This window comes from Macrobrachium rosenbergii, chromosome 36 (genome assembly GCF_040412425.1).
Source record: "Macrobrachium rosenbergii isolate ZJJX-2024 chromosome 36, ASM4041242v1, whole genome shotgun sequence".
NCBI classification, from domain to species: domain Eukaryota; kingdom Metazoa; phylum Arthropoda; class Malacostraca; order Decapoda; family Palaemonidae; genus Macrobrachium; species Macrobrachium rosenbergii.
In genome coordinates this window covers 1,462,213-1,472,898 of record NC_089776.1, presented here as the reverse complement: position 1 = coordinate 1,472,898, position 10,686 = coordinate 1,462,213, and the positions used below count along the sequence as shown (strand labels likewise).

General features: G+C 38.4%; 1 long non-coding RNA gene across 1 annotated transcript in view; it reads left to right on the top strand.

Moving 5' to 3' along the window:
• The first annotated feature begins 658 nt into the window (after window positions 1-658).
• The window catches only part of LOC136856551 (uncharacterized), a 136,934-nt gene continuing 126,906 nt past the window's right edge, over window positions 659-10,686 (top strand). Inside the window, exon 1 of the long non-coding RNA XR_010858393.1 lies at window positions 659-1,374. This is a non-coding gene — a long non-coding RNA (uncharacterized lncRNA). The remainder of the gene's footprint in view (window positions 1,375-10,686) is intronic.

Sequence of the window (10,686 nt, the reverse complement as noted above, 5' to 3'; positions counted from 1 at the left end):
GATATTGGTGTTTTCTGTTCCAGAGTAGTTGAACCACCAAAGGTTGTTATTTGAAAGGTTGCAGAAGAACTCTGTAGTCACTCTTGAATGAATGTTTAATTTACAAGGCCTTTAGGTGCCTCTAAAGCTTAGATTAGTTTTGTTTTAACTCATATTCTTTTCTAATACTGTATTCCTCACACCACTGGACTGTGGAACAGTCTCCCTGAGGATGTCAAGCAATCAACACTTCAGAAGTTCAAGCAAAGATGCAATGCGTTACTACCCTAATACTACTCTTCTTGCATTTTAATCATTCTTTTACATTTTTATCTATTGACTTATTCATTTCATTTATTCCTTTTTAGTAAGTGATCTCTTTTTCTGTTTCTTTACTCTCCAGTGAACAGAATAATCTTTGGAAGCTTGAATTTCAGGTCAATGACCCCTGTATGTAGTTTTGTTTCTCATTTCTCATGAATGGGGTTCATCTTCATCTTCTGAATAAGAATAATAATAATAATAATAATAATAATAATAATAAGAATAAACAATAATAATAATACATTCAGTACTGTATGTGCACATTTCCGCTGCAGTTAATATATTAGTAATTTCTTTGCAGTTCAGGTGTGGACTCAGAGTAGAAGCACAATTGCAGGTAGACTTCTAATACTAGGATTGTGTATTATATATTAACATAATTTCTCAGTTTTTTCTTGTACTGTAACAGGTGCCAGTTATTAGAGCACCTCAGTTGTTTATGTGAATAAAGTGATGCAGATCTTTTTGGTGTGATAAATAAATGGCTGAGTGTAGGCTTTAAGACTGGAAATAGTGTGGCTGGTGATTTTCTTTTCCTTGCGTACCATGCGAGATGCATTTTATCAGCCATCTGGGTGTGTATGAGGCCAAGAGCCAGAATATTGTCAGTATTATATTGTAGCTGCCTTAGTGAAAACCTTTTGTCAGCAGTTCAACTCTCTTCACATCAACTGGATTGAAATAGCAGACTTGACTTAATGCTGATAGAGTTGAGTGATTAAAGAAAGCAGTGCTACTGGTGCTGAAGGGACACTAAGGAACAACCTTGAGTGCTACTTACAGGATCCCATTAAAGACACATTGTATTCTGCTCTCCCTAAAGGATGAGATGAATGCCTGACAGCCTACACATTCTTGACTGATAGGAAATACTTGATTCTGTTTTGTGGTTTTGAATGACTTGAAAAGTAAAGGTATCTTTTTGCAGTAGCTTGCATTTCTATATTTATTTACTGGTACAGTATTCTTTTTTGCAGAGCCGAAGTTGTGAGGTGTCACTTTGTATCAATTAACGTGTACAGTAATAGTGGAGATCATTGCTGTCTATCAGCTCATTGAGCTAAAGAGCAGGTAAGCCTTTCTAACTGAAGCTTGTCTATCTCCGTGGTTAGGCCTGTGTGTGTAGTCTGTCAGTCTAACCTTTCCACATTTCTTTCTCAAGAACTACAGAGTCAGTTTCAACCAAATTTGGCATAACTCCTTGGGTAAAGGGTCAAAGTTTGACCCAAAGAGGTGTCACATCTTCTAAGGGGAGATGATTAAAAGTACTGTACTGGGTTAGGTCAGTTTGAAAATAATTTTTTAAAACCACCTCGTTTTTTGGGGGTGGGGTTGTTGGGTAGTAACATCAGTGCACCTCACATGGTGCATTGTAGGCTTTACATAAACGTTCTTTGCTGCATCCCTTCGGCTCTTAACTGCACCCCCTTTCATTCTTTTTACTGTACCTCCATTAATAGTCTCTCTCTTCCATCTTACTTTCCAGCCTCTCCTAACAATCGTTTTAAAGTGCAACTGCTTTGAGGTTTTCCTCCTGTTACACCTTTTGAACTCTACTCTCAATTTTCCTTTCAACACTGAATGACCTTATAGGTCCCAGTGCTTCACCTTTGGCCTAAATTTTATATTCCTTAAAGCTTCCAGAAATAAAAAGAAACTGACTTGAGAGTTTCTATAAGTAGTATACAATAGATACAAATATATTCAAAGCATGGCTCCCAGGGCCATGATAGAACCCCAGTCAGGATCATGAGTTTTTTTTTTTTTTTTTTTTTTTTTTTTTTTATCAGGAAGTTTGTGAGTCCAGTCAGTGCCAGAGTCAGAGCTGTGATAAGTAATTTGTTACTTCCTGTATGTGAAGTAACTACTGGGGCATTCTCTGTCAGATCAACCAGTGCCTAACACCCTCATCTCTCAGATTTTGCTGAAATTTGACTTATAGGGAAATCATAGGCCCTGAATCCATTTCTGAAATTTTTAGAGCAATCTGACAAACGGTTGAAAAGATATGACCACGTGGAAATTTGAGGTCACGCGTGAGGCCACATATTTTCAACCACCCATAACTTGGTTAATAATGATCAGAATTGCATAAGTGTATATGTATTTAGAATTAGAAAGAGCCAAGGAATTCAAATATACAGGTTTTAAAACTCTAGGTTGAAAAACAAAAAAGTTATACAAAAAATAAAATTTGAGGTCACAATTTGACCTCCGTGGTATCAAATGAGAATTTTTTTTATAGATGTAAAAAATGAAGGAAAGGGCATTAGCTATTAGAATCAGCAAAAAAAAGTTTGTGTATGTCAGTATTTTTCATGAAACTAACCTATAAGTTGGGCGTCAGTTCTACCTATTTTTCCACACTTAAGCTTATATTTTGACACATAGATTTTTTTATAGATATAAAAACAAAGACAGGGTTCTTAGCTATGAGGAAAAATCATAAAAATGTTTGGTAATGTTGGTACTTTTTATGTAACTAACTTACAAGTGAACAAAACAATAAAAAATCATTGTTGGTAATTTTCATGTCGCTTAAGTAAACACCAAATTTATAAATTGCTTATATATTCCAGGAATTGTAGTATCTTAGTCCTTAGATAAAAATTTGAGCTTGGCAAACACCAAGAATATAAGAAATAAAACTTAAATTACTGGTAATCTGCACTGGAAATTATAGTTATAACAAAGAACAACTATTTTATGGATTCATGTGCTAACCAGCACAAGTTTTGCATTTGCAATGCTTTCATCAATTCCTTTTTTTTTTTTTGGGGGAAATGTATTGAATTCTGCTGCCTCCTCTTAGGCTAGGACAACTCATTACAGTTAATATATGATGTCCTGGCACAGCACATGAATCCTTGTTTGATGGATAATAATATGCACTTGCTCCTGATGACCCAGAAGAGTGTAGAAAGTTCACTGTGAAATCATCAAACTCTTCACAGTATTCCTCCACGATTCCATACCAAGCTTCCTTGTTGTAAGTGCATCCAACATACTCTCCTGGTTTGATACACTTTGGGTTACCAAGTATTGTAGGTTCATTAGAAATGTCCTTATTCTTTTCTTTTCTCCAATGCCACTTGAGGTGGGATACACCATCAGCTCTTCCTTGTCCAGGGGAACAAATCTGTGATATTTCTGAGTTCCAGGAATGGCCCTTTACTTTCCTTAAGTCAGTGGTCCAGTTTCTTTTCTTTCTCCTTCAATTCTGCTGTAGTAACATAGAAACATTTGATCTTCTTGCTTAAGTTTTCTTCACAAAACTGAAACGTGTTCTGGTGTAAGAATTTGCCTCTCAGTAGTTCTCTGCAAACTGGCACAAGCAGTAGCTCTTTTTACTGTCCCTCCAATCCCATCACAGGCATTTTTTCCATGGGATGTGGCAAAGAAATGCCACTCACGAGCCAGACCAAAATCCTCTGCATGGTAACAGAGGTTTGTGAAATTACTGTATATCTGTTCTTATGTTGGCCAGCACATCCATCTGAGAAATAGTGCGCCTTCTTTAATTGTGGGCATCTGAATTTAACATAAGTCATAAGCTTCATTATGAATGTGTAAACCATTTATAGTGTCGCATTTTAGTGATGCAGATAAGACACACACACACTAAAATGGCTAAGTCCCTGGTCTACAGATGATCTGTAATAGGTGACAAAAGGGTGAACTGTACACTGTGAATTGTCCCAGTGAAAACCTTGGGCAGCATCCTGAATGATTCTCAGAGAAATCCCCTACTACAACTACCTCGCTCTCAGATGGTAACGATTCCGTCACTGCTTATAGTACTGGGATTGTTGCTGAGCAACAAAGTGGTGACGAACCAACCGACAGATTTTCATGCTTAGGGATGATAAGTATTCATGAAGTGGTTCCACCTTATCAACCATTGTACAACAGTCAACAGTCACCCATTGCTTGTAAGTTACTTCATTTGGAGCTGATTTCACACTGTCAAGCAACTCGAGGAAATTCAGGACACCCTCTTCCCCTGGGCAACCATTGCAAAGTTGCATCATGGTCTCTCTCTCTCTCTCTCTCTCTCTCTCTCTCTCTCTCTCTCTCTCTCTCTCTCTCTCTCTCTCTCTCTCTCTCTCTCTCTCTGTGCTGCAGACACTGTAATCCAGAAAATCCTTGTAAGAAAGACCTCTCTCCCAATGCAGCTACTGTAGCTGTAATTTTGGATTTTGATGATAAGTGCAGACACTGACAGAATGAGTCCCACCACTACCAGTAAGCACACAGTATGATGGCCGTAATTTTGCAGATGTGGAAAATCCAACTTTGGGATTCTTTTCCTTGTTTTTGTATAGTTCAAAAATCTCTCGAGAGTTTTTGCACCTTTGTTGGACCTTCAGCACTGATAACTTTAATGCAATCCTTTTGTCCAGGACATATACGACAAACATCATCTGACTCATAGAATCTTCTAACTATATCTTTGTTCTCTTCAGTTATTGCTTTTCCTTTGCTCATTGTTGGAAATTCTGGAAGGATTCCATGTTCTGATAAACTGCTTTTTTTTTTACCATGTATGTTGTAGTTTGAAAGAAGCTAGCTGTTTTATCAATTGTGTATGGTGAGAGTGTCAATACTTGTAGTTTGCAATTGTGACATTTGCTCTCCATGAATGAATGTTTCAATTCATTCATTAATTTGTTCAGATGTTTTACAGATTGAGTTTCAGGTTCTGCACTATTATTTTCCTTATCGAGAATTTCAACACCATAACTGAGTTACAGACTCTTTTTCAGGGATTTCTGAGCAGATAATAGCTTACCACGAACCTTGCACTTTTTCTGGCTTGATGATGACAGCCCTTCTGAAAACAACAATAGAAAGAGAGACTTCACACACTTGAATATATCCAAAGACTTGGACGTAGCTCAGCTTGAATTTTGTGTCAACTCGATAGTAATATTAAAGATTTAACATTTCAAAGTAAAAGCTTGCAAATTATATATGTTGTACTGTATATACAGTAGCTACCATAAATTCAATATAATTGTTCATATAGTAGTTCTGTAAGGACTGGGATATGAGTGACATACTGGCTGGGTGTTTACTGGTTTATTGGTAGTTCCTTACTGAGATAAATGTACAGAATCTTCGAAGATGTTATTGACGCGTGCGAGCAGTAATGTAGCGTCTACGCACAGACAGGTAAAACAGAGATAAAAGATTCAGACATCTGTGTTTGTCGGCAGACAAACAGATGGCGATATCAAGAGACATGATTAACATACAGTGATGAAACATACATCAATGGAAAGGCCAGGAAATTCTACATAAGGCCAATTGCATGAGATTCAAGACAGATTACTGAATACAATGCAGTAGCATAATATATGTGAAATGGAGAGACGTTTGGCGTCTTCACAAACAGAAACACACACAGTTTGATACAGAAGATTCGTTGGAACATTGAGTACATGATTAGAATGCTTGCATGGCAATGCAAGTAGTGGTGATTGTACATAAATCGAGACAACAATGCTTAGGGAGAAACAGACGGAAATATTGTATGGTTGAAATCGCGTTCTTTAAGGAAAGAAAACGAGATGCTCTTGTTGTCTTGTCCACTCCGATGGACGACGCGCGCACACGTGTTTGGAAGAGACGGCATCAGACTCTTACAGTTCAAACAGATATAGGCTGGTATTAAATATGTTATATTGTTGATTTAGTACTTACTTTTTGTAATTGGTGTTTGGTCTAGGAGTGCAAGAACTGGTTCAAGTGAGGTTGAAGGATTTTCCGCTGTGAAGCAATCACTGTCATTTTTCACATTTTAATTAGAGAAATGTTACTCGAATCACTGTCAACAGTACATGATTCACTTGAATCTTGATCAGACTTGTTTTCAGTGGTACTTTTCATTATAATTTTCCAACACTTCACACACAACAATGAGGGTTTTTCATTATAATTTTGTTATGCGTGTTTTGTGTTTTTAATTGGTCCTGGCAGTATTTCAAATGTCGAACCATTGTGATGTAATCAAACATATGAATTCAACAATTTTGGTTCAGCAGGAGTCTTTTTTGAGTCTACCATCAAACAATTTATTATACAAGATATATACATATATACAAGTGAGTCCAGGTTTAGCAATAAATATTAACAGCAGCAGTCAAAATTAATCTGTCACTTTCAATATAGATTGATTGTTATGCGTGTTTTGTGTTTATTAATAATTGGGTCACTGGCAGTATTTCAAATGTCGAACCATTGTGATGTAATCTGTAAAGATATGAATCATCAGGAATATCAATTAATTATAAAAATATCATAAATTTTTAAACAAACAGAAAAATCAAACAAATAGCCATGAAATCACACTTGATGTTTTAAACTGTCAAGAAGGATGAATTGATAAAGACACCAAAGTCTGCTCAGGATCATCAACACCGATGAATCACAGAAGAAACGTCGAAACAGCACCATGATTTAGCACCATCCTTCCACCAACAGGTAGTTATATGCTGCTCCAACAAAGACTCCATGTTGCTAAAGCTGCTGCCGGGAACCTGACTCACCTGTGGACACTGTCAGGATGCTGAAATTAACTTTCAAAAAGAAAAAAGTAAAGCAACTTGTTTCAACAAACGATTGTTCAGAACAACACTGTTAATTGTTTCTCATGAGGATGAGAGCACCATACCCACCAACCACCCAGTTATATGGCTGCAACTGTACACTTTGCTTTTTTCATGATTGTTTCTCATTAATTGTAAGAACCCTGTCTTTGTTTTTATGTCTATAAAAAAACCCTGTCTTTCTTTTAATCTATAAAAAAATCATAAGTGTAAAAAAAATAGGTAGTTCACTGACGCCCAACTTATGAATATGGTGTTCACTTATAGGTTGGTTTCATGAAAAATACTCACATACACAAATTTTTTTTGCTGATTCTAATAGCTAATGCCCTTTCCTTCATTTTTTACATCTATAAAAAAATTTCTCATTTGATACCACGGAGGTCAAATTGTGACCTCAAATTTTGTTTTTTGTATAACTTTTATTTTTAACCTATAGTTTTAAAACCTGTATATTTGAATTCTTTGCCTCTTTCTGATTCTAAATATATAGACATTTATGCAATTCTGATCATTATTAACCAAGTTATGGGTGGGTGAAAATATGTGACCACACATGACCTCAAATTTCCAGAGGTCATATCTTTTGAACCGTTTGTCGGATTGGTCGTAAAATTTCAGAAATGGATATGGGGCCTATGATTTCCCTATAAACCAAATTTTATCAAAGTCTGAGAGGTGAGGGTGTTCATGTAAAAAAATTTTGGTTGATTTAACAGAGAATGCCCCTATTATACAGTACTCATGCCATGACACTTATTCTGGTGCACTTCCTGTATGTGAAGTAACTACAGTACTCATGCCATGATACTCATTCTGATGTCATTTAAAAGCGGCTTACTTGTCAGTTTCTGTGGTGCTCAAAAAGAAAAATGTCGGAATGATTAGTTTGAAAATTTCCCAAAATGGTCACAGCATGTGAAGACCTGTGAGGTGAGGTTGGAATTTGGATGAATTTTCATCAAATCATGATTGATATAAGGGTAAATGTGCTATCACCCTCATGCATCAAACTTCACTGAGCACAAATCTTGGTCCATGGTGAGGGCCATTTCAGTAGGAATCCATTGGACAAATCTATGAAGAGGTGTGGCTCAGGAGACTGCTCTGGTCTATGGGCTTCTCATTTTGTTTTACAGTTCCACTTCAGGTAACAAAACTGGGTCATTTCTGGGGATATAGCGCTAGCTTGAGACATTTGTCATTCAGAAAAAGTAGGGCCTTGTTTAGAAAGAAGAGTTGATACAGCATGACAATGAGATGAATGAGGCGAGGCAACTGTGAAATGAAAGAACTCAAGGGAACAGTTAAGGAGGAGAAAACAGAATACAGGTACTGTATACCATTTTGCCAGAGGGACATCTTAAAAGTTGGGCTTGACTCCCTGACAGAGTTTTTATTTATCTCCTCTGTGTGTGCGTGTGTGTATAAAACTCCGTTTGAGGTGATACATTTTTGCTGTAATCATTTCATTTGGCAGTCATATATAGGATGAGCATTTTGATGCTGCATCATGTGCAAACTCTTTAGTAGGAGTTCAACTGTTATACCTTGTTTTACACCCAGAAATATGCTAAATACTACTGAACAGTGAGCATCATTACAATCTTAAGGTTTTGCACAGATTAGGGAACAAGTCCTATGGTTTAAAAGAGCTTTTTCCTCGAGGATCAGTATGACGTGCCGTGCGGCCTTCTTTGACTGGAGAGTGTGCTGGAATTGCCCTTATAGTACAGTACTCCCATGTCACTTGTGATCTGCAGATAAGCCTCTATTGCAGCGTTGTTAGTCGAGAAATGTCATGCTAAGCTAATTGACCTGGTGATCATTTCTGTTCTTGCGTACCATCAATTTAGAGTGTTATTGATTCAGACTTCGACTTTTTTTTTCTTTTTGAGATTGCAGACCTGAGCTGCTCTTTTGTAGTTACTGTTTGACAGTACCGTTCCTGTTTTTCAAGATGTGCCTTTAGACCAAGTGATGAAAACCTAAAATTGGGCTACTGGTTACATGCTATACAATGCCAAGGCTTCAATTTGGGTTGGGTAGCATATAGCGGTTCACCTCCTCCATACTGTGGGTTCCTTGGGCCTCGTATAACCTGTTGGGACATTGAACTCCTAAGGTCTGTTGCAAGTGTCATGGTCAGTCACATCAGTTGGAACCAACAGTCTGTTGTATTGTTGGTTGCTCTAAATTTTGAGAGCCTAGGTTTGTTGATTGAAATAAACAGTTTAGCAAGATGATACTGCCCATTACAGTATTGGTGTTGACCATGCTGTGACTGTCTATACCAGATATCTTTTACCTGTTGTGACCAATTATTTGCTCTTCCCTCAACTCCAAATCACTTGGAAAGTCGTTCATTTTATATAAGTAACTTACCAAGTAATTACATAGCTATTGGTTCCGTAACCTACGGCAGCTTAAAAATTCACAATTCGTGCAGTGGCACTGTTATTGTTAGTGTGTAGGTGACAATGTCCCACCCACCATCCGGGACTCGAGGACACAACCCAGCGGAGAGCTCAATTTGTTTTCTGCCGGCTTCCGGTTAACTTCAGAAGTTTTCAGGCGGCTGCTTCTTCGCTCTTCGGCTTTTTCTTTGCACGAATTTGGTGAAGTACTCAGAATTTGTTGCTTTGTGGCTTGCTGCCATTGTTGAATTGTTGTTCGATTCAACTTTAGTTTATTAAGTTAACGATGTCAGATTCCAGTTCATCTAGTACAATATTCGCTTCTACTCTTGAGGGTTGTACTGTAGAACTAGGATAACTAAGCTTTCATATGATTCTCATACAAAATGTGGGAGGATAAGAAATGGAAAACCTTGAAATCTCATCTAGAGAAATTAGAAAGGGATATGAAGAGGAAAGCAGCCTTTAGGGCTGAAAGTAGGGCTAATGTAGATTCCATTCCTTTGGAAAATGTAGGGGATGACAGAACTACCACTCCAATTCCTACTCCTGCTCCTATCCTAACTCCTCCTACTTTACCATCTACTCCTGTTCCAGGTTTCCATGATTCTGCTCTTAGTGCCATTGCCAGCCTTGAATCTAGGTTTGATCAGAAATTGACTCAGTTATCTAGTACCATTATGGAAATGAGATCAGCTATTAAATCTCTAATGGAGAAAAATGCAATTGTTGACAGTGTTGTGAATATTGAGGAGGTGGCTGTCTGCCCTACCAGTGCTCATAGACAAAGGTCACTGTCCCGCTCCCCTGCACCAGGGAGAAGACATGCCAGAGGTCCAAGGGAGGCTGGTGGGGTTTGCCCACAGGCAGTCGCCCCCCCTCTGTCGAGCCTGTCATGTGCTCCCAGGCTTTGACTAAACGCCATTGGAAAGGCGTTCCTGTGCATAACGTTCTTCTGATTCGGAATCTTCCAGTCCACACAAGAAGCCATATTGCTACTCTTCTTTGCACCCGCTCAAGAGACATGCGGATATTAGCAACTCTTCTCCCCTGGCTGTCAAGAAGTACAGGGAGACTAGCCCACAACCTTCCTGCAGCTTTCAAGTCCAGCCTGATTCTCCTGCTCATGTTCGTCATTTCTTCAGATACAGTCCCAAGTGCTGTAAGTGTTCTAAGCACCCGTGTTCTTCCGAGCGCCAAGTGCCCACCGATTCGCACCAGACTTCTGCTGATGAGCGCCCGGCACCCGCTGACTTGTGCCAGAATACCGCTGATGAGCGCCCAGCACCCACCATCTCACGCCAGACTTGCGCTCTAGAGCGCCCTGCGTCAACTCCCAAACTTCCAATGCCGAC